The sequence below is a fragment of the Heteronotia binoei genome, chromosome 12, assembly GCF_032191835.1.
Source record: "Heteronotia binoei isolate CCM8104 ecotype False Entrance Well chromosome 12, APGP_CSIRO_Hbin_v1, whole genome shotgun sequence".
NCBI classification, from domain to species: domain Eukaryota; kingdom Metazoa; phylum Chordata; class Lepidosauria; order Squamata; family Gekkonidae; genus Heteronotia; species Heteronotia binoei.
The window spans coordinates 13,341,482-13,361,098 of NC_083234.1; the positions used below are offsets into that span (position 1 = coordinate 13,341,482).

The 19,617-nt window shown below is 49.5% G+C and overlaps 1 long non-coding RNA gene across 1 annotated transcript in view; it reads right to left on the reverse strand.

The window, feature by feature from the left end:
• Positions 1-461: 461 nt before the first annotated feature.
• LOC132580758 (uncharacterized) overlaps positions 462-19,617 on the reverse strand; it is a 29,073-nt gene continuing 9,917 nt past the window's right edge. Inside the window, exon 3 of the long non-coding RNA XR_009556080.1 lies at positions 462-895. This is a non-coding gene — a long non-coding RNA (uncharacterized LOC132580758). The remainder of the gene's footprint in view (positions 896-19,617) is intronic.

Below are 19,617 nucleotides of genomic sequence, written 5' to 3' on the forward strand. Positions count from 1 at the left end.
GAAGTGAGGATTTCAGATTCCTCTGTAGCTAATTCCCTCCCTTGTTCCATATTAGAATATTCGTCCCTGGGGCGTTGCCAAGTTCGGCTCTTATGCAGGTTAGGTGAGACTCCAAAATGATGACTAAGATACTTCGGAGCCCGTTGTTCTAATGAATGTTTTATGAGTTTTGATTTCCAAGCTAGTTAATTTGCAATAGCTCTAAAGGGATATTATTTTCCCCTTAGGATCCAGCCCCGGAGTTGACTTCTGGAGGCATTAATGTATTGATGAGGGTCGCAAGCTGCCTCCAAGCTCCATGGGTGCCATTACTAAGATTTCTGGTTCTATTAACTCATCCCAGAATCGCTTCGCCGTTTCAGAGTTTATGCGGAGAGAGAAAGATCACGGTAATAACAAGGGAGGTGGGACCAACCCTCTATTTAGGTCAGCGGCGCATCTAGCCAGAACAACTACTTAACCATGTTTCGATGGGGTTTTTTTAAGAAAAGACGGCACAATGGGCTTTTCACACGGTGAAAGAACATACAAGCTCCTTTCATTCTTTTCTACTCTGTTTAGTTATTTTTAACAGGATGCTCATTTGCTTCTTCTACCAGTTCACTTCTAGGACCTTAACAGCAAATGCAAACCAAGTCCTCTTTTGCTACAGTTGGCAGCAGCGTCTTCATTTGAATAGATTGTCATGGTTTTATGCCAGCAGAGACTCTGATTCTGTGTAATTAGGACTGGACTCTAAACCCAGACCAAAATAATTGTTAATTCACTGTGACCATAACAGTTTGGTCAGGTGAAGTAAATGGTGAACTTAAGCTACAAGTTCTGGGGTTCAAATCCTTTCATTCCAACTGGATAACCACAGGCGTATCACTACCTCGCAGCTTCAGTCCTCTGTCTACAAAAGAGAAATTATAAACAGAATTTTCATAGTGATAGAATGCTAAAAACATGATTACCTTAATTATTCTCAGAATCAATTCTCTATCTGAAACAAAGTAGGCTTAACTTCCATCAGAGACCTGCTGCAAGGATGGATCAGAAAAGTGGTGCAGAGTGGTAAGCTGCAGTACTGCAGCCCAAGCTCAGCTCACGACCTGAGTTCGATCCTGGCAGAAGCTGGGTTTCAGGTAGTTGGCTCAAGGTTAGAACATAAGAACATAAGATGTTGGATCAGGCCAATGGCCCATCCAGTCCAACACCCTGAGTCACATAAGAGAAGCCATGTTGGATCAGGCCAGTGGCCCCTCCAGTTCAACACTCTGTGTCACATAAGAACATAAGAGAAGCCATGTTGGATCAGGCCACTGGCCCATCCAGTCCAACACTCTGCATCACATAAGAACATAAGAGAAGCCATGTTGGATCAGGCCAATGGCCCATCCAGTCCAACACTCTGTGTCACATAAGAACATAAGAGAAGCCATGTTGGATCAGGCCAATGGCCCATCCAGTCCAACACTCTGTGTCACATAAGAGAAGCCTTGTTGGATCAGGCCAATGGCCCATCCAGTCCAACACTCTGTGTCACATAAGAGAAGCCATGTTGGATCAGGCCAATGGCCCATCCAGTCCAACACTCTGTGTCACATAAGAGAGAAGCCATGTTGGATCAGGCCAGTGGCCCATCCAGTGCAACACTCTGTGTCATACAGTGGCCAAAAAAGAAAAGAGGTTCACAAGTGGGACTAGAAGTCCTTCTACCCCCAAGCATCAAGAATGCAGAGCATTACTGCCCCAAACAGTTTTAATAATATGCTGTGGCTAATAGCCACTGATGGACCTCTGCTCCATATTTTTATCCAAACCCCTCTTGAAGCTGGCTATGCTTGTAGCTGCCACCACCTCCTGTGGCAGTGAATTCCACATGTTAATCACTCTTTGGGTGAAGAAGGACTTCCTTTTATCCGTTCTAACCCTACTTCCATCCTTCAGAGGTTGGTAAAATGAGTAATCAGCTTGCTGGGGGTAAAGTGTAGATGACTGGGGAAGTCAAAGGCAAACCACCCCATAACAAAAAGTCTGTCAAGAAAACGTCATGATGTGTCATCATCCCATGGGTTGGTAATGACTCGGTGCTTGCACAGGGGACTACTTTTACCTTTTTTACCATCACACCAGCTTCCACGCTGCCAGTTGTCCCAACTAGAGATGTAAAATATCCAAAAACTTTTATTCTGGAAGGGGGAGAAATCGGAGGGGATAAATGGAAATTTTTTTGGGGGGGGGGGAAATACCTAATATTTACTTTCCGATGAACCAAAAAAGTTAATAATAAAACAATATAAAATTATCAAAGATTTCAGGTTTTCATGGCTGGTAACATCATTAGGGTTTGTAGAATCTTTAGGGATCAAGTGCCGTGTTCTACTGGAGAAAGTTTTCCTTCCAGACGTTTCGTTCTCAGCTGCGGAGAACATCCTCAGTGGCGTTGCAGCCGGAGCAGGCGCTCAGACCTTCTTGGCTGCTGTGCATTGAATGGAGCCAGGGCTGCTGGAGAGCTGCTATTTCTAGGCTGGAGGGGGTGTGATGAAAGGGCAATTGGTTTGTGGACGTGCCCATTGTTTGGTGGGGCTTCCTGGAAGGGTAGTGATAAGGAAACTGGCTGTTGAATGTGACCATTGTTCTATGTTAATTGCTGGGAGGGTTGGAAGGGGTCTCAGAAAGTCTCAGAACAACCAGCAAATTCCACAGAACAATCAGCACAGTCAACAACCATCTTCCTTATCTTTAAACCCCTTCCAACCCTCCCAGCAATTAACACAGAACAATGGTCACATTCAACAGCCAGTTTCCTTATCACTACCCTTCCAGGAAGCCCCACCAAACAATGGGAACGTCCACAAACCAATTGCCCTTTCGTCACACCTCTCCAGCCTAGAAATAGCAGCTCTCCAGCAGCCCTGGCTCCGCTCAATGCACAGCAGCCAAGAAGGTCTGAGCGCCTGCTCCGGCTGCAACGCCACTGAGGATGTTCTCCGCAGCCGAGAACGAAACGTCTGGAAGGAAAACTTTCTCCAGTAGAACACGGCACTTGATCCCGAAAGATTCTACAAACCCTAACAATATGAAATTGATTAGTATATAAAATTGTACCATTTGCCATATTTATAAAATTTAAAAAATATATATGGCTTAGTTTGCTATAATAAAATTTACACGTTCCATGTCCAGAAGAAGCAGTCAACCTCTGCATCCCAATGCTAGGAGGTAGCATCAGGGGAAGACTTTGGCCTCTGTGCCGTTGTTGGAGTCCAGAGGAAATGGTTGGTCACTGTGTGAGACAGGATGCTGGATTACATGAACCACTGGCCTAATTCGACAGAGCGGTCTCCTTATGTTCTTATGAGAGTTGTAAGATGCTGCACCCTAAGCACATGTACCTTAATTTTGCCATCTGAGAGGTATAAAAAAGTAAAAAATGTAAGGCTGAAACAAACTGTATCGTAAACAAAGGAAACTCGACAGAAATTTTCTTCTAAAGTCACAAAAAGAAGAAGATGATGAAGGTACTGGATTTATATCCCGCCCTATACTCTGAATCACAGAGTCTCAGAGTGGTCACAATCTCCTTTGCCTCTCTCCTCTCCCTCCCCCCACAACAGGTAGGTGGGGCTGAGAGAGCTCTCCCAGAAGCGGCCCTTTCAAGGACAAGCTCTGTGATAAGTATGGCTGACCCAAGGCCATTCCAGCAGGTGCAAGTGGAGGAGTGGGGAATCAAACCCGGATCTCCCAGATAAGATTTGAAAGTAGGACTACCAGCATACTCAGCTATCAGGTAATTTGTAATGCTGAAAACAGTGAACTCTTTAATAATGTATTGTCATTAGACATGTTACAGCATATGAATTGTTGGCAATATATTCTTGAAAATCTGTTGTAGATATCTACAGTACAATATACCGTACATAAGAATAATTGTTATCTACTACTGTAGACTATACTGTATACAGATTTTCACACTACACATTTTGAGCAAGACCTTGCTTTTAAGAACATTTCAGTCATTCTGAAAGGGAAAGAAAAATGCATATGATGGGGTGGATTTTCAGCACACCCCTAATTTTCCCATATCCCATTAGAAAAATATTTAAGTCCTTTGGGAGAGAAACAGGTTCTTTCACCTTTTGGGGGGGGGGCGGTCCCCGCTGCCTTCACATTTCTCTTCCTAAAAGGTCTATGGGAAGCCATACAGCAGGTGCTGGCAACCTGAAAGCCACCTGAAGATACAGCAATATCGAGGATAAGCAGGTACGGAAGAGCTGATCAGAATATGAATATAATAAATGAATGTCTGATGCTTGCAGTGACTGATTTCCCACAGGTCACAGATCTCACTTTAGAGCCAGCACCAAGAGGCGTTTCTATGCCAGGAGTCTCCAACATAAGAACATAGGAGATGCCATGTTGGATAAGGCCAGTGGTCTATCCCAGGGGTGTCAAACATGCAGTTTGGGGGCCGAATCAGGCCCCCAGAGGTCTCCTATCAGGCCCCCGAGCAACTGGCTGTCATTTGCTTCCTTCTCCCTACATCTTGCTTCCTTCTGCATAACGGCTTGCTTTGCAAGGCTTGCTCAATTGCACAGGAGCTACAGAGCAAAACCTCTATTTTCTCTATTAGCTGAGACTCCTTCTTTGAGGAGGAAGGGGGGAGTCGGAGCTTGTTTTTCAGGCTCTCTCAATTGCACAGCAGAGCTACTGAGCCAATCCTCTCTTCCTTCTATTGGCTGAGGCTCCTTTTCCTCCTGGTCCCCTGGGGAAAGAAGGAAAGAGCCAGACCTTCCTTTGCCCAGTTCCCTGGATCCCGTGGGAGCAATACAAAGAAAGCACCTGTAAGACCAATGAGTGCTAATGTTTTAAGCATGTTTTTTAAGTTTTTTAAAAATATATATTTAATTGTGTTTGCCTGAGTCCTTTATAAAGTTTATATCTCTGCTACCTAATCTTAAATAGGTACACACATGGCCTAGCCCGACATGGCCCAGCCCAACAAGGTCTCATTTATGTCAGATCCGGCCCTCATGACAAAGGAGTTTGACGCCCCTGGTCTATCCAGTCCAACACTCTGTTACACAGTGGCCAAAACCCAGGTGCCATCAAGAGGTCCACCAGTGGGGCCAGAATTCCAGAAGCCCTCCCAAGCACCAAGACTACAGAGCATTGCTACCCCAGACTCTGCTCCACATGTTTATCCAATCCTCCCCCTTGAAGCTGTCTATGCTTGTAGCCATGATGTCTACCACCATCTTTCCTGGTTCCCACCAAGTGTTTTTAGAAAATAGAGGGGTCAGGTTGGCTTCTGCCCAGCAGGGCTTCTGACTGGCCATTTTAGAATACTTGGTTGTGCAGATTTTTTTTTTTTAATCGCTTTGACTGCTCCTGCCAACACAGCACAAGGATCTTCCCTGCGTGACTGAAGGTAAGCTCTGTCTGTGCAAGAAAACATCTGTAAACAATATGTTCCTTTTAAAAGGCATCCTGTTAAGCAGCATTTCTGCCTGTAAAGCTGAAAGATTACTCTTGAGAGTTATGCATAAACTTGCTCGGCGTTTTTTGGGTTGACTATCCCCTCCTATGGCAGCAACATTTTGGCCGCACCCACCATCCAGTGTCAGGATCCCAAAGGTGGCTGCAGGCTCAAAAAGTCTGGGGACCCCTTGCTCTATGCAGTCAGAGAGCACAAGACCAAATCTGACGATTCAGCTGCTAAGTTCCAGATCACCGTGAAGAGGATTCGTTTCTAAGAAAATGACGTAGAAATGTTGCTAAGGTTAAACGTGACGGCAGAGGGTGGATTAGAAAGCACTTGGAATGTTTAAAGGCCTCCGATAACGCGTTTAAGAAACACCGAATACGAATGTTAGAATAAAGCTTCTAAGAAAATCTGCCTGAAAAAAGAGAGACTATGACAGAAGGACCAAACGCTTTATTTGAACTTTGCGCTAAAGACACTAACAGAGCAAAATTTCTGCAAGGGAGGAGGAGCCGAAGCCCTTCAGTTCTGACTCAGTTCTTGTAAAGAAACTAGGGTTGCCAAGTCCAATTCAAGAAATATCTGGGGACTTTGGGGGTGGAGCCAGGAGACTTTGGGGGTGGAGCCAGGAGACTTTGGGGCGGAGCCAGGAACAAGAGTGTGACAAGCATAATTGAACTCCAAGAGAGTTCTGGCCATCACATTTAAAGGGACAGCACACCTTTTTAAATGTCTTCCTTCCATAGGAAATAATGAAGGATAAGGGCACCTTCTTTTGGGGCTCATAGAATTGGATCCCCTGGTCCAATCGTTTTGAAATTTGGGGGATACTTTGGGGAGAGGCACTAGATACTATATTGAAAATTTGGTGCCTCTACCTCAAAAAACAGCTCCCCCAGAGCCCCCGAAACCTCCAGATCAATTCCCCATTATACCCTATGAGAAGACGTTTCCCTCTCCACCCCCCTCCCCCCCCGCCCCCCCCCTTTCTGGGAAATCTGATGCAGGAGACAGAACTCACTCACCTCCGGAGGTGCAAAGGCACATGGTCCTTTGGGGGCGTGGCTGGGCTCCCCTCCCTTCACCGGCCAGCTGACTGGGGGCGGGAAGCAGCCTGAGAAAACGGAAGAGCTCTGGCTGCTGCGATCGGGGCTGGGTGGGAAGGGCTGCCGTTCTCCCCCTCCCCCCCCCCGCTTTCCCTTTTATGGCCAGCGGGAGGAGGAGGCTCCAAATCGGGGGTCTCCAGGCCTAGCGGGGGATTTGGGACCCCTAAAAGAAACAAATCAATGTGCATAAATGTGTGCCAGTTATGGAAAAACCTAAAGAGCCATAAATCCCCTTAGAAGGCAGTGGATCCAACGTGATTGAGTGTATTTTGAAAGCACCAAGCAAGGCGTATAGATTGATTTCTCAAAAAGGCCTAGCGTTGGCACAGCAGCCACCGGCTCTTTCAGAGCTCAAAAATATCTCTAGTTCCTTGCTTAAGTGTCAGCGACATATTTTATGCCAACTTGGTGTTGCTCTTTTTTTAGGTGCCAGCCATTTGCAGGACTGAATAACTCTTTCGGATTCCCCAGCACCAGACTCAGATTTATGGGCAGAGCCGTAAGGCAGAGGAAGAGCACATGCTTTGCATGTATAAAGTCCCGCGTTCAATCTCTATCCTTCTAAATTGGAGATATCAAAAAGCAGAGCTGACAGAGACTGTGGAGTACTGGATGAGATAGACCGGTGGTGTTACTTAATAAGGATATGAGTCTTGCTGGATCAAGCCAGTGGTCGACCTAGTCCAACATCTTGGCTCACACGGTGGCCAACAAGTTCCTCTGGAGGGCCAAAAACAGGGCACAGAGTAGGGTTGCCAAGTCCAATTCAAGAAATATCTGGGGACTTTGGGGGTGGAGTCAGGAGACTTTGGGGGTGGAGTCAGGAGACTTTGGGGGTGGAGTCAGGAGACTTTGGGGGTGGGGCCAGGAGACTTTGGGGGTGGAGTCAGGAGACTTTGGGGGTGGGGCCAGGAGACTTTGGGGGTGGAGCCAAGATCAAGGCTGTGACAAGCATAATTGAACTCCCAAGGGAGTTCTGGCCATCACATTTAAAGGGACGGCACACCTTTTCAATTCCTTCCTTCCATAGGAAATAATGAAGGATAGGGGCACCTTCTTTTGGGGCTCATAGAATTGGACCCCCTGGTCCAATCTTTTTGAAACTTGGGGGGTATTTTGGGGAGAGGCACTAGATACTATACGGAAAATTTGGTGCCTCTACCCCACAAAACAGCCCCCCCCCCAGAGCCCCAGATACCCGCTGATCAATTCTCCATGATTTTCTGTGGGAATAAATCTCCATAGGGAATAACAGAGTTCCCAGCAGACATTTCCCTCCCCTCCCCCCGCTTTCTGACGACCCTGAAGCAGGGGGAGGGTCTCCAAACCGGGGGATCCCCTGCCCCCACCTGAGGACTGGCAACCCTAGCACAGAGGTCAAGGCCTTCCCCTGATGTTGCTTCCTGCTGGCTCTGGAATTTAGAGGTTTTCTGCCTCCAAATGTGGAGGTTCCCTTAAGTCACTATGGCTTGCCGCCAGTTAGACCTATCCTTCACAAACCTATCTAGTCTCCCTTTAAAGACATCTATGCTGCGGCCATCACTACATCCTCTGCAGTGAGTTTTAATGACTTATAGAGTAAATAAATATTTCCTTTTGTCTGCTCTGAATCTACTGCACATCAGTTTCACTGGATGCCATCAAGTTCTAGTATTTTGGGGAGAGGGACAAAAAGTTTTGTCTGTCCACAAAAAATCCTGTCTGTATAATTTCATAAACCTTTATCCTGCCCCCTCACCCCCAGTCCCAGACTCTTCAGTCTTTTCTAAAAGAAAAAGGGTTCCGGCCAGTTAATCACCTTGATTGTTCTCTTCTGTACTTTTGTCCCTTTTGAATACGGTACTAGAACTGCTCACAATATTCCAAAGAAGGTCACAAAATCAGCCAGTATCATAATGCCCCTGTATAAATCGATGGTGCGGTCTCATTTGGAGTACTGTGTGCAATTCTGATCACCGCACCTCAAAAAGGATATTATAGCATTGGAAAAAGTCCAGAAAAGGGCAACTAGAATGATTAAAGGTTTGGAACACTTTCCCTATGAAGGAAGGTTAAAACGCTTGGGGCTCTTTAGCTTGGAGAAACGTCAACTGCGGGGTGACATGATAGAGTGTTACAAGATTATGCATGGGATGGAGAAAGTAGAGAAAGAAGTCCTTTTCTCCCTTTCTCACAATACAAGAACTCGGGGCATTCAATGAAATTGCTGAGCAGTCAGGTTAAAACAGATAAAAGGAAGTACTTCTGTAACGTACTCGAAGCGGAGACGAGAGTAGGGCAACATGGTTTATTAGGAGCACGTTGCAAGAGGGAGAACACGCGGGCCGGGTCCCACTTATATACAATCCCCGGTACAACCTACAGGGTTGGTCAGGCCAATCCTGACCCGTTGAACTTCCCGCCACAGCTGTTGATAGGCGGGGAAATTCGCGCCCTGCGCTGGGGCTTCTGGGACGGCCCAGTTGCCCCTGCGCCCGGTCGCATATTATTTACTGATACACTACACCCCTCCCCCCCTAGTTAATGAACATAGTCTTGCAGATATGCGGGAGGTCGGCGCTCTCTGGTGGACCGTCTGAGGAGGTCCTGTGGGGGAGGCGCCGCCACCGCATCTGATGCTGCGGGGGCCCCTGGTGCGGACGGTGGCGGACGGACTGGTTCTTCGGCACCTTCGGGCTCTGGCGGTTCCGGTGCTACCTGGGCCGGTGTTATGGGTGATGGGGCCGCGTCCTCCGGTCGGTCCCCGGCGAGCTCCTCCCCGGCGCTTGCCTCTTCTGTGTCCGCCAGTTCCTCTGGTAGCGTGCGGCGCCTCAATTGGTCTATGTGCCGCCGTAGTACCTGGCCCCCCTCAGTTGATATGTCATAGTGGCGGGACCCGGTGACTCGTAGCACTCGGCCCGCCACCCAATTGGGCCCCCTTGCGTAGTTCCGGGCGTAAACCGGGTCGCCCGCGAAGAAACCCCTGACTGCGTCCCGGACCTCGGGGCTCTCGCGGGTGTCTGACGCCCGGTCAGGGTGTAGTCTGTCCAGCCGGGTTATGAGCTTTCGTCCCATGAGGAGCTCGGCCGGGCTAACCCCGGTGACCGGGTTGGGGGTGATCCTATTGTCGAATAGGAATGCCGCTAATCGGTGGTCCCAGTCTCCCTGTACAATACGGCCCAGGGCTTCCTTGGTGGTGCGGACCATCCGCTCTGCCTGACCGTTGGTGGCTGGGTGGAAGGGGGCCGACCTTATGTGCCTAATAAGGTATCGCTGGAGGAACGCCTGGAAGTCTGCGGACGTGAAAGCGGCCCCATTGTCCGAGACTATGGTGTCCGGGATACCGTGTGTGCTTAAGACCCTGCGTAATGCTCGGATTGCGGCTGCGGACGAGGTGGACCCTACGGGGATGACCTCGAGCCATTTGGTGTAGGCGTCCACAATTATCATGAAGATCTGCCCCTGGAATGGCCCCGCGAAGTCGAGGTGGAGTCTCGACCATGGTTTCCTGGTGGACTCCCACCTAGTGGCGGGGGCGCTGGGAGGCTCGGGCCGCGACTCCTGGCACGTCTGGCACCTGCGGACCCAACTCTCTATTTCCTCGTCCATTCCCGGCCACCAGACGTAGCTTCTGGCTAGGGCCTTCATACGTACTATGCCAGGGTGGGTCTCATGGAGGGATTCTAGAATGCGTCTTTGCAGCGGGGGCGGAATCACCACCCTACTACCCCATAGTAGGCACCCCTTGTGGGCCGCTAGTTCCTCCCTCCTGACCTTATAGGGTTTGAAATCTTCCCCCATGTTCCCCTCTGGCCACCCCCTCACCACCCAGTCGAGCACCCGTGCAAGTGTCTTATGTTTCTGGGTGGCCTTGGCGACCTCCGCTGCGTGAAGGGGCGGCTCTGGGAGGCTCTCCATCAGCATGACCTGGTGTGCGGGGGCGGGGTCTGGACCCATTTCCGGGAGCGGCAAGCGGCTGAGCGCGTCAGCGTGACCCATAGCCTTGCCGGCCCAGTGTACCAGTGTGTAAGTGTAGGAGTTGAGGAATTGATTCCACCTCAACACGCGCTGTGACAGGATTTGGGGGGTTTGTCGATCTGGGGCCAGCAGACCTAAGAGGGGCTTGTGGTCCGTGGCTATGGTGAACCTCCGCCCATACAGATACTCATGGAACTTGCGGACCCCCGCCACGATCGCCAGAGCCTCCTTGTCTATCTGCGCGTAATTGCGCTCTGCCGGTGTCAGTGTGCGGGAGTAATACGCTACCGGCACCTCCCTCCCGTCCGGGAGTTGGTGCCCCAGGACTGCTCCCACCCCATACGGCGACGCATCGCAAGCCAAGATGACGGGGAGGCCCTCGTCAAAATGGTGGAGCACCGCGTTGGACACCAGAACGTCCTTGACCGCCTGAAACGCGGCGGCTTGTCGTTTTCCCCAAACCCAAGGGGCTTTTTTATCCAGTAGGCGGTGAAGGGGCTCTGCCAGGGCGGCCTTGTGGGGGAGGAAAGAGTGATAAAAGTTAAGGACCCCCAAGAAGCTTTGTAGCTCCGCTTTGCAGGTGGGGGCCGGAGCTTGCACGATGGCCCGTGTCTTTTCTTCCGTGGGGTGGATTCCCGCTGCGTCCACGGCGAACCCCAGGAACTCCACCCGCGGCACCCCCAGCAGGCACTTCTCCCTCTTGACTTTGAGCCCCGCAGCCTGGAACCGGCGGAGCACCTCTCTTAGGCGGTTGCCGAATTCTTCGGGGTCCGGGGCGGCGACTAAACGTCATCGAAGAACGGCTGGACTCCGGGGATCCCTTTAAGGAGAGCGTCCATTATACTCTGGAAGATCCCCGGAGCGACGCTTACCCCGAACTGTAGCCTCCTCACCCGGAAGGCCCCCCTGTGCGTTACTATCGTCTGGGCCTCGGCCGTCTTATTGTCTACCGGGAGCTGTTGGTAGGCCTGGGCCAGATCCAGCTTCCCGAAGATTTTAGACCCCGCGAGGGCAGCCAGGACGTGGCTCACCACCGGCACTGGGTAGGGGTTATCCTGCAGTGCCCGGTTTATCGTGCATTTGTAGTCTGCACAGATCCGCACCTCCCCGTTTGGCTTAAGTGGGGTTACGATGGGGGTCTCCCAGGGGGCGTAGTCCACTGGCTCCAGGACTCCCTGGGCTGTAAGGCGGTCTAGTTCGGCCTCTATTTTGGGCTTCAAGGCGAACGGAACCCTCCTTGCCTTGAGCCGAATCGGCCTGACTGTGGGGTCTAGGGGCAGTGAGATGGCCGGCCCCTTGTAGCTTCCCAGGGGCCCGTCGAATACTTCGGGGAACTCTTTGCAAATCTCCCCGAACCCGCTGGGCGTTAGGGTTTGCCGCACCCCCTCCACGCGTATTCCCAAGGGTTTGAACCAATCCAGCCCTAGCAGGGTGGCAAGTTGGCGCTTTACCACCAGGATGTCCAGCGGCCCGTAGAAGGACCCCCTCTCGACTTGCACCCGCGCCCACCCCGCAACTTGCACCGGGTTCTTCTGAAAGTCCCGGAGTATGAAGTTCGCCGGCCGTAGTTGCAGCCGCTGCCGGGGGCACAGTTCCCTCAGGGTCTCCTCCGCTATGAGGGAAATGGAGGAACCTGAGTCCACCTCCATTTGGCAGGGGTTTCCTTCGATGAGGACTGCCACTTTAATTTTATCGGGGGTGGCGAGGGGCAAGTTCAGTACCTGTAGGGACGTGGAGTCTGCTGAGTGGAACTCCGCTGACTCGTGGTGCGTGGTCGGCCTCCAGCGGTTGAGCTTGGCCCGGCAAGCCCTGGCGATGTGGCCGGTCTTCCCGCAGCTCCGGCAGTCCCAGGTCCGGTACTGGCAGTCTCTCCGATCGTGGGAGTCGCCGCAGCTGGCGCACTTGGTGGCCGGAGCCCTCTCCGACGCCGGTGGTCGATCGGCCGCTCGGGGGCGTTGGGCCGCTCTGTTGGGTGGGCCGGCGGGGCGACGCAGCTGGTAGGCTTCTCTCTCCTCCATGCGGTCGTGGTCCAGCTCCTCGTGGTGGACGGCGTCTGACCGGGTCTTGGGAAAGGTCCTGGAGGTCCTCTCGAACGCCACCGCTTCGCTGAAGGCGCTCTGGAGGGTGAGCTCCTCTTTGGCGAAGAGCTTCTGCTGGAGCCTCTCGTCGCGGAGGCCCCACGTGAACCGGTCGGCCAGGGTGTCTTCCAGCTGGGGGAAGTTGCAGTTCCCGGCGATCTTGCGGAGGGCTGCCAGATAGTCGGCGGCCGATTCTCCTGCCGCCTGGTCCCTCCTGTGGAACAGGAATCTGCGAGCCACCCGTGAGGGCTGCGGCAAGAAGTGGCCCGTGAGGAGTCTGATGATCTCCTCGTAAGATTTCTCCGCCAGGCGGGCGGGCGCCGAGAGACCCTTTGCGATCTCGAACGTGGCAGGCCCGCATACGCTCAGGAGAACATCCCTCTTTGCTCCGGCGTCGGTGACCTTGTTGGCCCGGAGGTAGAACTCGACCCGTTCCGAGTAGGACTCCCAGCCCTCTGGATTAGCAGGGTCGAAGGCCTCGAGGTAGCCGGTGATTCCGCCCTGGTTGGCCATGGTGGCGGCGGCGGTCATGACCGGTCGTTCGTTGCCCAAGATCTCCGTCGTAGCCGATAAGGCTAGAATCCCATCCTCGTCGCCAGTGTAACGTACTCAAAGCGGAGACGAGAGTAGGGCAACATGGTTTATTAGGAGCACGTTGCAAGAGGGAGAACACGCGGGCCGGGTCCCACTTATATACAATCCCCGGTACAACCTACAGGGTTGGTCAGGCCAATCCTGACCCGTTGAACTTCCCGCCACAGCTGTTGATAGGCGGGGAAATTCGCGCCCTGCGCTGGGGCTTCTGGGACGGCCCAGTTGCCCCTGCGCCCGGTCGCATATTATTTACTGATACACTACAACTTCTTCACCCAAAGGGTGATTATGTTGGACTGGATGGGCCATTGGCCTGATCCAACATGGCTTCTCTTATGTTCTTATGTTCTCTGTGTGTGTGTCTTATGTGTCATCAAATCACTTCAGAGGTCCTATCTGGGGGGTTTATAATATTGGCTACTTTTATTTTCAATCCCTTTACTAATAATGCCCAACATACAGTTTGCCTTTTTCACTGCTACAGTGTACTAGGTTGACATTTTCATTGAGCTATCCACTACAACCCCAAGGTCTCTTTCCCTCTCAGTCTCAGCAAGTTCAGATCCCGTTATCATATACATATGGGGTTTTTTGTTCCATTGTGCATCACCTTACATTTACTTATAGTGAACTTCAATTGCCACATTGCTGCCCACTCATCCAATTTTGGGGGTCCTCTTGGAACTCTTCACAATTGGCCTTATTTTTCACCATATATATATTAAACGTGCTCCTAATAAACCATGTTGCCCAAATTAAATAGCACTTGCCCCAATATCAAGAGTTGTGGGACCTTCACTGCTTGCTTTCCTCTACTGAAAGAACTGCCCATTTATTCCTGCTATCTGCTTCCTGTCATTTAACCAGTTTTTAAATTCATAAGTAGGGATGTTAGCCTCCACGGGATCTCCCAGGAGTACAGCTCGTTTCCAGACTACAGAGATCAGTTCCCCTGGAGAAAATATATGTTTTGGAATGTGGACTGTGACATTATACCCCACTGAAGTCCCTGTCCTCCTCAGGCTCCACTCCCAAATCTCCAGGAGTTTCCCAACCTGGAGCAGGCAACTCTACGAGGCCCCTGTCCCCCACTGATGGCTGGGGGGAAGGACCTGGCAACCGAACATAAGAGGTTTGTCCTCTTGTCCAGCAACTGCTAAGTTTACTCAAGAGTCTTTGGAGAGGTACCTTGGATGGGGGGTTAATCAGGAGACCTACACCATTAATCATTACGTTGAACAACTGAAGATGCCTAACCAGTAAGGCTGCCCCTGCTGAAATAACCTCAGCAAATCATTTGCAATAAGGAGATAAAAAATACTGACGCTACCTTACAGGATCGTTATGAATAGTACAGGGATAACTTTAAACCAGGGGTGTCAAACATGTGGCCCATGGGCTAGATTAGGCTCCCGGAGGGTTCTTATTAGGTCCACAAGCACGTCACTGTCATCTGCTTCCTTCTCTCTCTCGCTGTCTTCTGCATCACAGCTTGCTTTGCTGGGTTTGCTCAATTGCACCAGAGCTACAGAGCAAGGCCTCTATTTTCTGCATTGGCTAACCAGCACATGAAGCAACTTATGTACAAAAGCTCACAATGCCCAGCCATTTCATGTTTTCCCCGGGCTTTAAGCTCAAAGCATTGGCCATGAGATTTCAGTAATAAATGTCAGTAAATCAAAGTAGGTTTTCAACTTACATACACACACACACACACCCCTGAACAACACCTGAACAGCATACTCAAGATTGCCACAGCACAGACATTGTCTCCAGATTATGATGTAATAATTCAGAGCAAGAGGTGTCAGTTATCAGAGACTGTTAAATAAACAAAATATTGCAAGAGTGCTTATCTTTTAAGCATATTTTAAGTTTTAAAAAAAATCTTTAATTCTGTTTCTGTGTCCTTTATAAAGTTTATATCTCCATTACCTGGCATTATATTTGATGAGACACATGCCCTGGCCCAACAAGGTCTCATTTATGTCAGATCTGGCCCTTATAACAAATGAGTTTGACACGCCTGCTTTAAACAAACCCAAAAGCCCCGCACGGATGCGGAGGATGGTATTTATTTGATTCTGCTTCATTTATTGCAAACAATAATCTTCCCTAGAGTTGTCAGATCCCTTCTTGATAGAAAGTGAAGTTAATTTTGTATTTTTATACTAAGAATCTAATCCAATATTCAAACTGCTAAGATGCAGGATACAAGGAAGGGAATCAATGTAGACCAGGTCTCCAGATGATGTAAATAAAGCATCGCCCCCCCCCCCACACATTTGCACTTTGGGAGGGATATGGCCTTATTTCTCTGACATCCTATTGGCTTCTTGAAGCTGTGTGTTGCTTTATTTGGGAAAGAGAACGTTTCTCGTCAGGGCTTGTCAGCGCTCCTAGGTAACATTGATGAGTTTAGCACTTCAGCTTTTCCGGGCTTAGCTCTCAGCGAACAGAGGCTGGATGTAATTTATTTCAAAGCCGAACGGGAATGCAAATGAATGCGGGGAGAAAAGATCGCTCTGATTCCCAGGTGGATGTTAAGATGACTGATTTGTCTGTTCAAATTGTACTGTTGTTCTAGGTTCTGTAGCCTTTACGGCATTTATGAGCAGAGTCAGAAAAGAAGCCCCTGTTCTCATTTGCAGGACGAAACTAGGACAATTACAGGCAGGCAGGCCCCAGGTGGGTTTCTTTTGACTGTTTATCTGTTGTGACAGGTTTTGTTTTTAGACTGCCTGCACAGAGGTCAGAGTGAGACTCCTGAAATGCAAGCAATAGCGTCTAAACTGATGCCCCCCTCGAGGGATGCAAAATATTGGTGTGACACTGGTCAAAAAGCTGCTCCGCAAAGGTGACACTAGTGACCCCCATAAGTACCAGTAGTTTTTACGCTGGGAGTACAGTCACCTCACTTACTAATAGTTCACTGTGACCTTTTCAAGGTTGGTCTGGTTCAAGATTTAGACAATGAAGTCTTCCCCGTGTCTCTTCAGATTGTGGGTGTAAAATATCCAGATGCAAGGCAAACCCACAAAGAACCGAGCCCTTTCCTTTTAATCCATTTCGTTCTGGTTCTGTTTAGGCACAGAAGGATTTGGGGTTGGGTCTCTACTGAAACCAGGAAGCACGGTTGTCAGATCAGAAACCCATCAACCTCATACCTGCCAGAAGCTCCTCCTGTCCTAGGCATCTGTGTGCCTCAAGTGACCCTGAAAGTTGGTCAGGTAGTCCAAAGCTCAACATGAGGAAGAATTTCCTGGCAGTTAGAGCAGTTCCTCGGTGGAACAGGCTTCCTTGGGAGGTGGTGGGCTCCCCTTCCTTGGAGGTTTTTAAACAAGAGGCTGGATGGCCATCTGACAGCAATGCTGATTCTGTGAACTTAGGGGGGAGGTATTTGTGAGTTTCCTGCATTGTGCAGGGGGTTGGACTAGATGACCCTGGAGGTCCCTTCCAACTCTATGATTCTAAGGTGTTTGGAAGAAGGCTAATATCGAGACTCACGTCTATTTTGTTTGTATCTCCTAATTATGAAGGGCCATGATTGTGATTCTGAATATTTGCTCACTAGGTTGCTCGCTCATGCCTTGAAATAAATGGAGCTTGATTCCAAATAATGTCGTAAAGATTGAGGGCAAAAGCCGCTTGGGGAGCACTCATGCCTAGCCCTCTGTGAACAGCCACCTTCAATTAACAGTTTAGAGGAAAAGCAGTCAGAGATAATCAGGAGGGATGCTTATACATTCTTCCATCATAGAATTCTCCACAGAATATTCCGTTGTAATTCAAGTTATCCACGTCATAGAGCAGAACAGTAAATGTATTTTTTTGCCCGTTTTCTATTGGTGTTTTCTAGATTTGGGACAGAGAGATGATGACGATGATGACGACAATGATGATATTGGATTTATATCCCGCCCTCCACTCCGAATCTCAGAGCAGCTCACAATCTCCTTAACTTCCTCCCCCACAACAGACACCCTGTGAGGTGGGTGGGGCTGAGAGAGTTCTCACAGCAGCTGCCCTTTCAAGGACAACTCCTACAAGAGCTACGGCTGACCCAAGGCCATTCCAGCAGGTGCAAGTGGAGGAGTGGGGAATCAAACCCGGTTCTCCCAGATAAGAGTCCGCACACTTAACCATTACACCAAACTGGTAAGGAAGGAGAAGAGTTAGCGTTATACTTCTCTCTTAACTTCCTGAAGGAGTCTCAGAGTAGCTTACTATCGCCTTCCCTTCCTCTCCTCACAACAGCCATCCTGTGAGATAGGTGAGCTGAGAGAACTCTCTCAGAGCTGAGACTGACTCAAGGTCCCAAAAACTATATCGCAAAACTATCTCACCCCCTACTTCCTCACTTGACTGCCCCCTTGCCAGCCAGCCCAGCCACTTGCAGAGCCACTGAGAGGAGAGAGCCAGTTTGATGTAGTGGTTAAGTGTGCAGACACTTATATGGGAGAACCGGATTTGATTCCCCACTCCTCCACTTGCACCTGCTGGAATGGCCTTGGGTCAGCCATAGCTCTGGCAGGAGTTGTCCTTGAAAGGGCAGCTGCCGTGAGAGCCCTCTCAGCCCCACCCACCTCACAGGGTGTCTGTTGTGGGGGAGGAAGATAAAGGAGATTGTGAGCTGCTCTAAGTCTTTGATTCAGTGAGAAGGGTGGGGTATAAATCTGCAATTCTTCTTCTTCCTGGCTTATGCCCCAGCTCCCTTTAGCTTGGAGAAACGTCGACGGCGGGGTGATATGATAGAGGTTTACAAGATTATGCATGGACGGGATGGAGAAGGTAGAGAAAGAAGTACTTTTCTCCCTTTCTCACAATACAAGAACTTGTGGGCATTCAATGAAATTGCTGAGCAGTCGGGTTAGAACGGATAAAAGGAGGTACTTCTTCACCCAAGGGGTGATTAATATGTGGAATTCACTGCCACAGGAGGTGGCGGCGGCTACAAGCTTAGCCAGCTTCAAGAGGGGGTTAGATAAAAATATGGAGCAGAGGTCCATCAGTGGCTATTAGCCACAGTGTGTGTGTGTGTGTGTGTGTATATAAATTTTTGGCCACTGTGTAATACAGAGTGTTGGACTGGATGGGCCATTGGCCTGATCCAACATGGCTTCTCTTATGTGACACAGAGTGTTGGACTGGATGGGCCACTGGCCTGATCCAACGTGGCTTCTCTTATGTTCTTATGTGACACAGAGTGTTGGATTGGATGGGCCATTGGCCTGATCCAACATGGCTTCTCTTATGTTCTTATGTGACACAGAGTGTTGGACTGGATGGGCCATTGGCCTGATCCAACATGGCTTCTCTTATGTGACACAGAGTGTTGGACTGGATGGGCCACTGGCCTGATCCAACGTGGCTTCTCTTATGTTCTTATGTGACACAGAGTGTTGGATTGGATGGGCCATTGGCCTGATCCAACATGGCTTCTCTTATGTTCTTATGTTCCCTTCCTCCCCTACCAGCCTGCAGGACTGCCATCTCCACCTGCCTTGCACATGTGGCAGAGGTTCCCACTCCTGAGCCTACCTAACGGCCATTCCAAAAGGGATGCTCCTTCCTCTCTCTGGGAAGCATTTAAGACCCACCTTTCCAAGGAGAGGGTTTCACATTTTTCTGCAAATTACCTGTCCCCGTTCTTTGGGTTTTTCTATCTGCACAAGGGCCAGGTTCAAAATTAGATACATGCTGGATTTCACGTGTAGAATACAAATGGAGCTCACAGAAATCCACAGCGAGTCACTGGAAGAAAGTGGAACAGAGCACCTGATGAATCAGAATTGCAGAACGACTATGGAACGGGTAGAACAAAAGTGACATTTGTCCCACCGTAATATTCAGTTGAGCTAAACTCTAAGCGAAGCTAGATTCAAAACAGGGTTCTGAAGCAGAGAGATGTCAAAGATTTACTGCCGTTGCTATGAGCTTGAATGACGGAATTGTAGAACAGTCCTGGAATGGACACTGACCAAAGTCCCTACAGAAGCTGCAGATGCTGAGCACTTGGCAGGGTTTGCCATGTCAGAGCAGCATGGTTAATGAGGGACTTTTGCACCTTTAACTCTTCTCTTAATCCTCCGACAAAGCGAAAGAATCCTTCTCTTGAAGCTTATTAAAGCTCCAATTTCATTTCTCATTACTAAATCATGAAATTGGGCAAAAATGTTTAAATTAAGTGAAAGGAAGAGAGATTTGAGAAAAGATCTAGATCTCTTTGAAGAATTGAGAAATAATCTCCAAGGGGAAGAGAGATGCAATTTGCTGAGATGCATATATTCATTCTTCTGCAATCATTTCCCCCATCTGCCATTTCAAGTTTTTTCTAAAATTTTAAATGTGAGTCATTGAGGAACAGAGAATTTGAAATTTGTGATCTGCCCTGAAACCTTAGAATAGCATG